The following is a 10,067-nucleotide window of genomic DNA, read 5'->3' on the forward strand; positions in this document are numbered from 1 at the left end:
GATTTTCCTCTTTATTTCCCTCAGTTGATTGACTATTTACAGTGTAAAGATGGCACACTTGTAGAAATCCCAAAGGGAAGTGTTCATTTTTTAAGTTTATTATTTTTAGTAACCTCTACACCCAACGTGGGGCTCTAACTCACAACCCAGAGATCCAGAGTCACATGCTTTTCCGACTGAGTCAGCCAGATGTTTCAAGAAATGCTTTTTTAAAAATTCTCTGAACCTCAGTTGTACTCCATATCACTCAGCCCTTTAGGCACTCAACCAATATTTATTAAGTACTTAGAAAGTGCTAATACTGCTGCTCCAGAGAGTATCTATTCTCCTAAGTCCTGTAATCTGCAGGAGTTTCAGATACACATTAAATCCAGGATGCCCAAGAAAATCTGAATTTCAGGGGTGCCTGAGTGGCTCAGTGGGTTAAGCCTCTGCCTTCAGCTCATGATTCCAGGGTCCTGGGATCAAGCCCCACATCAGGCTCCTTACTCAGTGGGGAGCCTGCTTATCCCTCTCCCTGCCTGCCACTCCCCTTGCTTGTGCGGTCAAATAAAATCTTTTTTAAAAAATCTGAATTTCAGATCAAGGGCTGATTTTTTTAATATAAGTATGTCACAAAAGTTGCACAGGAAAAACTTATACTGGAAAATCATTTGTTTATCTGAAATTCAAATTTCACTGAGACTCTTGTATTTTTATTAGATAAATCTAGCAACCCTAAAGCCCAGAGATAACACTATCATTACACACTGGGAAAGAAAAGTGCCAGGGGCTCTGGGAGCATATAATAAGGGGTTATCCTAGTTTGGGATTGAGGATGGAAAAATTAAGGGCCTCTCTTTTGCATCACACACTATGCATAATGCTATATTTTTTGCTAAGTCCGTGGTTATAAACAGAACCCTGGGACTGCAAATCTGGGAATTTCCATTTAGATTCACATTAGCTGAATGTAAAATAATGTTAGAGATTATCTAAACCAATTATTTCATGTGTTTTATTTCTCACTGATTGAACTACGCCTCATTGTTCTTATTTCTAGAACCTGAGTCTCGTTATTGTTATTGCCTGAATTGCTTTAATATATACAGTAAACCTCTTCAGTCAACACTTTTTAACCACCTCCCTGATCCAAGGCAATGATTAAAAGCTTCTGAGGCCTGGAAACATCTATAAAACAATGTGATTTGGGGGTGGGGGGGGGGCTGAGTGGCTCAGTTGGTTAAGTGTGTGCCTTTGGCTCGGGTCATGATCTCCAGGTCCCAGGATGGAAGCCTGAGGCCTGGGTCAGGCTCCCTGCTCAGCAGGGAGTCTGCTTCTTCCTCTCCCTCTGCCCCTTCCCCCTGCTTGTGCTCTCGCTCTTAAATGGATAAAATCTTTAAAAAAATTTTTTTTTAAATGTGATTTCTTACCTAAAGTAAGTTTACTCATTATATATTTAATTTTCACCAGTGATGTAACTGCAGAGTTCAATATTAACCTCTAGGCATTTATACTCTGAGATTTAATGAAATCTTCTACATTTGTTCTGACTTCCTAAAGGAGTCAGAATAAATTCACTATGTACAGTATAGAGAATATTTCATATTTTTTAGGAATAGACAAACATAAGGGCATAATTTGTATTTTTCAATATCCATATTCTTCAATCACTAAGAAATAGTTAGATTTCTTTCCAAAAAATATAGAGATACAAACGTAACATCCTTGAAAAAAGATTTGAGTTTAACTCAAAAGCTCTTTAGAAAGCCTCCTGAATCAAACTCTAATTCAAAAGATTATGTTGACAGGGGCACCTGGGTGGTTCAGTGGGTTAAAGCCTCTGCCTTCAGCTCAGGTCATGATCTCAGGGTCCTGGGATCGAGCCCTGCATCAGGATCTCCGCTCAGCAGGGAGCCTGCTTCCCCCTCTCTCTCTGCCTGCCTCTCTGCCTACTTGTGATCTCTGTCTGTCAAATAAATAAATAAAATCTTAAAAAAAAAAAAAAAGATTATGTTGACAATGTAATTATCTTACCTTTACTAACCATTTTTTTCTCCCTTTACTAACAATTATTTCTTGAACATTAAACTTCCAAACTTTAGATGAGGTAGACATATCTTAATAATCATCCAATACTTAATTATGAAATTTAGGCAAATATTTCACCCAAGTCCCAGTTGGAAATTTAAGGCAAAACTCTTAAGTAAGGGATGTAAAAAAAATTTTACAAATATCTGTGTATGTATGTAGATAAACAAATACCTTTTGCCAAAAGAGGCCTTCACGAACAGATGGCAGTAAACTCTTCATGGAGACAGGAGAAACAGTCACTGAGATGTTCCCAGGAAAGTCATCTTTAGTGAGCCTAGTGCAAGGGCAGAACATGATTTAACCAGTAAATTTTATATTTGCCAAATTATACTGTTTTTAGTCTCTTTGTGACTAATATGTAGTGTGAAAAAATAACACTTACTTTTTCTTGTCCTAAGATAGGTGACGGCAGCTATTAGTCAAGATGATTTGCAAACCACAAGTCCCAGATTTAGTAATTGCTCAGCGAGTCTCATCAGCAAACCTGTTTGATTACTAATAAATGCAAGCTGGCACAGAACGGGACTCTCCCCTCCCACCATTTACTTAACCTTGTTATATTAAGCTCCTTGGCTGGGTCACACCAAACTTATTATAAACATCTCATACTGGAACAATTCCTGAAATAGCATAGTCACACACACACTTCTGAAAACTCACTGGGCTCTTCTGTTTCACTTATCATATGAAGTCTGGTTTTCCTCTCAGAGACTAGGAGAGGACCTGAAATCTCTAAATGCAAGAATTCAGGTGATCCTCGGGGAGTGAGACAAACCACAAGAGACTCTTAATCTTAGGAAACAAACTGAGGGTTGCTGGGCGGTGGGGGGAAGGGATGGGTGGCTGGGTGATGGACTTTGGGGAGGGTATGTGCTATGGTGAGTGCTGTGAAGTGTAAGACTGAGGATTCACAGACCTGTACTCCTGAAGCAAATAATACAATATGTGTTAATAAAAATATTTTTAAAAAAAGAACTCAGGTGGTCCTATGTTCTTGGGGGTCTACAAAACCCTGTAACTGCTTTCCACTAACACACATGCCCAATGACTAAGGCTGGAAATGACAGTTCAGGAACTTAGGTATCTAAAAGGCCCCTCTGAAAACAATTCTAGGACTGGCTTGTGGTGAAAGCAGCATCTTGGGGGGGGGGGCGGGTAACCTAGCTTTATCACCACAAGCATAGGGAGTTTGGGGCTGGGGGTGAGGAGAAGACGGAGGCTACCCCTGGGATGGCTTTTCCCTGCTTAGAAAAGGACTTTCTTGACCTTAAACGACTAAAGGGCAGCATCTGCCAAAGTTTAGCTGTTTAGTTGGGGGAAAACTCACCACCTTATTTTCACTTTACCAGCACCCCAAGAACCGTCTTCTGAAAACAGACCGCAGAGCCGAGGCCCGCAGGATCAGGCGAGGGGCTGGCGCTAACTCCCGCCCGGCTTTATGGAGCAAGTGGAGAGACGAGCTTCAGCTGGAGAAGAGCGAAGCCTGCGATCAGCGGATCAGCGGCACCTGCCGTGCTGGTCCACGCTGAGATCTTGGGAGCGGGAGGGGGAGGAGAGACCGAGAGGAAGGAGGACGCTTGCTTGGGCCGGAGCGAGGCCATTTTGGTGTGCTCCCCGCCGCGGTCATAACAAAATAAACATCACCCAGTACATACTGTCTGTAATCAGGATGGAAAAAAGTCACTTTCTACCTTAAATTCCATACGTTTCTGTTGGGCCAAGTGCTGGACGGTTTCTAAAAACACTAAAGACATCCTCCGTGACCTCTCTTAAGGGACGGTCTTCGGTTGGGCAGACCCAGTATGTCGACTGCGCAAAGTGCAATAATTAAGCAAAGAAGTGCCCGAGCGGTACGTTCAACCCCGCGGAGGGCAGCACAGGGAGAGGCCAGCGGGAGCGAAGTGTTTTCCAAGTAGGTGGACTCCGCGAATTGCCCGGCAGCCCTGGGTAAACAGAACCGCGAGGCAGGTGGGAGATTGCAGAAGACTCAAGTGTCAAGTCCGCTTAGGGAAGACGCAGGCAGATTCAGACATGCAGGACATTTCTTTGTAATGCCATTGCCCCTCCAAAGGGGAGGACAGACATCTTAAAAACAAACAAACAAGCAAGCAAACCAGCTTCAGGGTTCTCCACATACAACATGAAACATCCTAACTGGAACATTTTGTTCTCAAGCTGTCCGCTTTGCTTACTGCCCCCCTGGGCTTCTCTAGCCAGACCCTGCTGTCCCTAATCCCATGCTTCACAGCCTGGAGCACGGGTGATTTCCTACTTCTCTTCTATTTTCTCTCTTCCTCACCCCGCCTGGGGGGCTCTGAAAATCGATTTTTGTGATATCTAGATTTTTATATTTGCTCCTGTTCCTGTGGGTTATCGTTTCTGTCCGCAGAGAAGAGGGAGACGTGTAGTAGTTCAGAGTTGGGGCTCTGGATTCAGATACCCTGAGTTCAAATCCCAGCTCTGCCCAATTGGTTTTGGGACCTCCGACAAATTACTGAACTCCGTGTTTCAGTTTATTTGCAAAATCAACACGATGAATGACCTAGATTTGCTGCAGGGATGAAATGAGATAGCACATGTATGATGCACCTTCTGAAACTCCTTTAACGTATTCAGATATTAAACGTACTCTTGGGATGCCTGGGTGGCTCAGTCGGTTGGGCGCTTGCCTTCAGCTCAGGTCATGATCCCAGGGTCTTGGGATGGAGCCCCACATCAGGCTCCTTACTCAGCAGGGAGCCTGCTTCTCCCTCTGCCTGTTGCTCCCCCTGCTTGTGCTTTCTTTCTCAAATAAATAAAGTCTTTTTTAAAAAATGTACTCTTAAAGCACAAGAGTACCCAGAAAGAAATAACCAATTAACCCATTCCTCTCACTGACTTGCTCTAATTTCCCATAAAATGAACTATCGTAACATCTATGCTTGTGACCGTCTTATCAATCCACAGATACCGAAACTAGCAACACCCAGAGAGATTTCCCTCCTAGTCATAAAGGAAGCCAGTGGTGGAGCCAAAAATAATATTAAAATTCTTTTTTTTTTTTTTTTAAAGACTCTTTTTTTTTTTTTAAAGATTTTATTTATTTATTTGACAGAGAGATCACAAGTAGGCAGAGAGGCAGGCAGAGAGAGAAGGGAGGAAGCAGGCTCCCTGCTGAGCAGAGAGCCCGATGTGGGGCTCGATCCCTGGACCCTGGGATCATGACCTGAGCCAAAGGCAGAGGCTTTAACCCACTGAGCCACCCAGGCGCCCCTAAATAATATTAAAATTCTGAATCCACTAGACCATATCACCTGTCTGGCAAACTGTACTCTTACTTCCTGCTCCCAGAAGTGTATTACACCTGATGTTTCTCAAAGTAGTGAAAGGAAGAGCCTGAACAATAAATTCCAATGGGTGTGCAATGAATTAGATGAACATATTGTTCCATTATTTATTTACTGTTTGCCTCATAGGATTCTAACAGAATGTGCTCATACCATGATCTCTGCCATGGACGGCACAAACTGGTGATGCCTGTGCCTGCCCCAAGACAGCAAGAAACATGCAGTCTCCACCAAAACAGCTTCTCCCACCCAAACATGTGCTTTGTGAACAGAGGAGAGAGTAGAAAGGGGCAAAATGCAGACTCAACAACAACAAAAATCAACAAAACAAAACCAAGACTGGGCTACGGGTTTTAAATACTCTAGAGAGAGTTGATGACAGCATGGTGTTTAGTTGCCAAGTCATTTCCCCTTAAGGCACGCTGACCAGGCTGGGCCCCTGATGTTGCCAGACCTTAAAGTAACTGCCTGTCTTGTATCTGAGAATCATTGAGGGACACTGCAAGGAAATGCAATCTTATTTACGTACATGAGAAAAAAAGAAAAGAAGAAAAAAATTTTCAAATAATGCATATCCCTTTCTTCTTCTTCTTTTTCTTCTTCTTTTTAAATTTATGAGAGAGACAGAGAACACAAGCAGGGGGGAGGGGCAGATGGAGAGGGAGAAGCAGGCTCCCCACTGAACAAGGAGCTGGATGTGGGACTTGATCCTAGTCCCTTAACCGACTGAGCCACCCAGGCGCCCCACATATCCCTTTTTAACTCAGTCTTTAATGTTGCTAGACATTAGCCAGAAGCTCGGTCTCTGAGATGAACTCTGCTTAATCCAAGCGACTCACTTTGTCCAACCAAAAGTAGATTGGAGGTGGTGGAAGAAGGGGGGGCACTATTAGAAGAAAGGAAACTGTATAATAGAATACTCCTTCAGTATAGCCAAATATAACATGCATTTTATTTTTCAAAGCCCACTCTATGTAAAATGCACTATGTCTTATAATGTGCTCTGTAACACTCTTATATTCTAGGTGTCATCATCTTTAAATTTCTTTTAATTAAACTTTAGTAAACAAAAGCAATGTCTTCAGGAAGCCAACTTTCGTAAAGATACTATCCCAGAAAGAAAAGGATTGGAAAGTAAGTGATCTATAGGTCCCGTTCTGAAGTGAACATTTTGAAAAAAAAAAAATATGGTGATTCCTTTTTGGAGGGAAGTAGAAACAAAGCAAGGCCCTGAAGATACTACCAAGATACATACTAGCTGAATGAAAATCATCTGCTACCTTTCCACATCTATCCAGACTTAGAGCAGGAATAACAATCCTTGCTTGGCTCTGTACCTCTGCCTTCCATTGGCTCATGCTGGGGATGGTAATGGCTTCCTAAAGCCATCATGCCAACACCAGGGGGTGCTCCCTTCTTCCTACTGTTTGTCTTAACCCTGCCCACACCTTCATGGATGAAAATCCCCTTCAGCCTCCCCTTTTAAGAAGAAAGTGCCGTCTGTTTGCTAAGGGACTTTGACTGATATACATGAAGAGATAATTTTGGTTTTCATATAAATTTCCAAAGCCCAAAATGGTTGTTATCCACATTACACAAAAGACACTTCTCTTGTTTTTTTATTTTTTTAAGATGTTATTTGTTTATTTGAGATATATTTGCTGCGTAGCGGCAGGGGGAGAAGGAGAAGAACAAGCAGACTCTGCTGTGCGGGGAGCCCGGTATAGGGCTCCATCCCAGGACCCTAGGATCATGACCTGAGCTGAAGGCAGAAGCTTAACTGACTGAGCCACCCAGGGGCTCCCATAGTACCTCTCTTAAAATATTTCGGTTTTGTTTTTAAACTCTGTGTAGCCTTTGCTTTTGGTTGTGTACATATAGATAATTGAAAGAAGGAGATTTGACTAAAAGGAAAAAAAAAACTTCTTCAACCTTCTTTTTGAAAATTTTGGTAGCTATTGCCAAATCGGTTTCCATAGAGATTATATCAATTTATCATCTCGCCAACAATCTGTGCGCCTGCTTTGTTCCCTACACTCTCATCACACACAATGTGTTGATCTTTGCCAATCTTATAGGTGAAATATGGCATCACGCCATTTTAATTTGCATTTCTCTACTTATGACAGTTTCATGTGTTAAAAGCCATTTATATTTCTATATTCTGTTTGTTTGTATTCCTTGGCCATTTGTCAATAGGGGCTTGATTTTATAAATTTACAGAAGTTCTTTATATATTAAGAAATTCATTTCTTTTTAACATGCATTAGCAATTTATTTGTACAATTGTCATTTCTATATTTGGTTTTTGCTATTTTTTGCCATGCAGACTTTTTTTTTTTTAAATACAGTCAAATTTCAACTTTTCTATGTGAATTCTGAGTTTGTATTAACCTTAGGAAGGCCTTCCTGACTCCAAAATCACACACAAAAAAATTTCCCATTTTTTTCATAGTAATTTCATGATTGAATACATTTGAATTTATTATGGTATTTAGGGAAATAGGATTTCACCTTCATTACTTTTCAAAGGGCTACCAGATTTTTCTAGGAATTTAACCTACAGATATATGTGCACATATTTACAAATATAAATATAAGACTGTATTTATTATAATATTTTGTTTGGAATGGTAAAATATTGAAAACAATCTTTTCATCCTTCAAAAAGATACTAGTTATATAAATCACAGTTCCTTCACACATTAGAATAAAATACAGATTTTTAAAAGAAAGATATTTTATAAGTGCTAATATGGAATCCCAAAATTATGTAGTCAAGCTATAAATTGATTCTAAGATAAAGGACAGTACTTACATCATTTTTTATTTTGATTAAATCATTTTGATTAAACACAAAACAAAACAAACATACACATAAATACAGAAGAAACTAGAGACAATGATAACCTTGGAAAGGAAAATTGGCAGTTTAAGGAAGGGGTAGAAGAGAGATTTAATTATTTATACCATATCTATGTAAAATATCATCATTTTAAATAAATACTAAAAAAAGAATAAAACAACAGACTTTTAAAACTCAAGTCATTGTTTTTGGGTGGTTGATCCATTACCTTTTCACGTAGATTTGTAAGATATTGTCATTTACAGTGCTGAAACCTGCTGATTTTTTTTTAAGATTTTATTTATTTATTTGACAGAGATCACAAGCAGGCAGAGAGGCAGGCAGAGAGAGAGAGAGGTGGAAGCAAGCTCCCTGCTGGGCAGAGAGTCCGATGCGGGGCTCGATTCCAGGACCCTGGGATCATGACCTTAGCCGAACACAGAGGCTTTAACCCACTGAGCCACCCAGGTGCCCCAGAAACCTGCTGATTTTAAAATCAGCAAAAAAGTTTTTTTTAACACGTGTATGAAAATGTGGATCAGTAGCACCCTCTGCTGGTAATGAGTTGAAACTCAAGACCCAGATCATTAATAAACCTACCTAAGATTTCTCTTGTGCTCTACTTTGTGATTATTTTCGAGTGCTCAAATAGTATGTCATAAGAATGATAACATTTTATATCACAATTTTAAAAAATCACTGTCAGAATTTGCTAAAGTTAAAAAAAATCACACATTTTTGTAGTGGTCCATAATTCTAATGTTTTAAGTGTTGTGAGTGCAGAACTCCACTTTTCATATGGGAATATTGAGAATAAAATAAAAACTACTTTTAATAATATTTTTCACCAATTTGTATAAAAGTGAGCATGACTGTGTATGTTTGTCTTGTCAGTCTGTATATTTTCCTCATGTTTTCAGCATTATAATTAATTCATTTGACAAATATTGACGACTTTGTTTTCCAAGCATGTCTTAGTTCTGAGGACACACAACGAACAAAAAAGACAAACATCTTGCTTCATGGAACTTGCTTCCTACCAAAGGAGACATAAAGTTAACATAACTGACACAAATATAGAGTATGTTACACTCTGATAAATACTGAACAAAGAAAAATAAATAAATAAAATAAAGGGAATATGATGAATGAGTTTGGAGAAAGGCTTGCAATTGTAGATGGTGAGCCACGAAGAGCTCACCAGAAGGTTGACTTGAATAAAGACCTTTAGAAAGTGAAGGAGCTAGTCAGAGGAAATGCATCCAGGCAGAAGAGCAAGTACAAAGGTCCTGAGGCATAAATTTGCCTGGCATATTTGAGAAACAGCAAGGAGGCCAGTGTGACTAAAGTGAAAAGAATAGAAAAGAATAGTAGGAAATGAGGTTAGAGCATCAGTGGAAGAGAAAAATTATGTAGGACCTTAGGATTATAGAAGGACATTAACTTCTACTGAGTGAGATGGGAAGCCATTGGAAAGATTTTAAGGAGAGAGATAAGTGCTCTGAATAAATGTGTAAATTGTAAAGGGTGAAGGGTAGAAAGGGTGAGATTAATTAGATGTTTATAACAATAATCCAGGCAGAGAAATGACAATAAGGAATCATAGGTAGGTTTGAGTTTCTAAAATGGTGGAGGAATAGGAGACCATAAGTTTTGTCTGGTCTCAGAAATTCAGCTAGATAGCTATCAAATCATTCCGAACACCTATGAACTCTATCAGAGATCTAAGAAAAGAATTTCTGCAATTCCACAAATAGAAAGTCAACCACTTTCTGCAAGGTAGGTGTGGAGAAGTGAATCCAAGGCAAAATATTGGAAGATAA

This window comes from Martes martes (assembly GCF_963455335.1).
Source record: "Martes martes genome assembly, chromosome: 8".
Lineage (NCBI taxonomy): Eukaryota > Metazoa > Chordata > Mammalia > Carnivora > Mustelidae > Martes > Martes martes.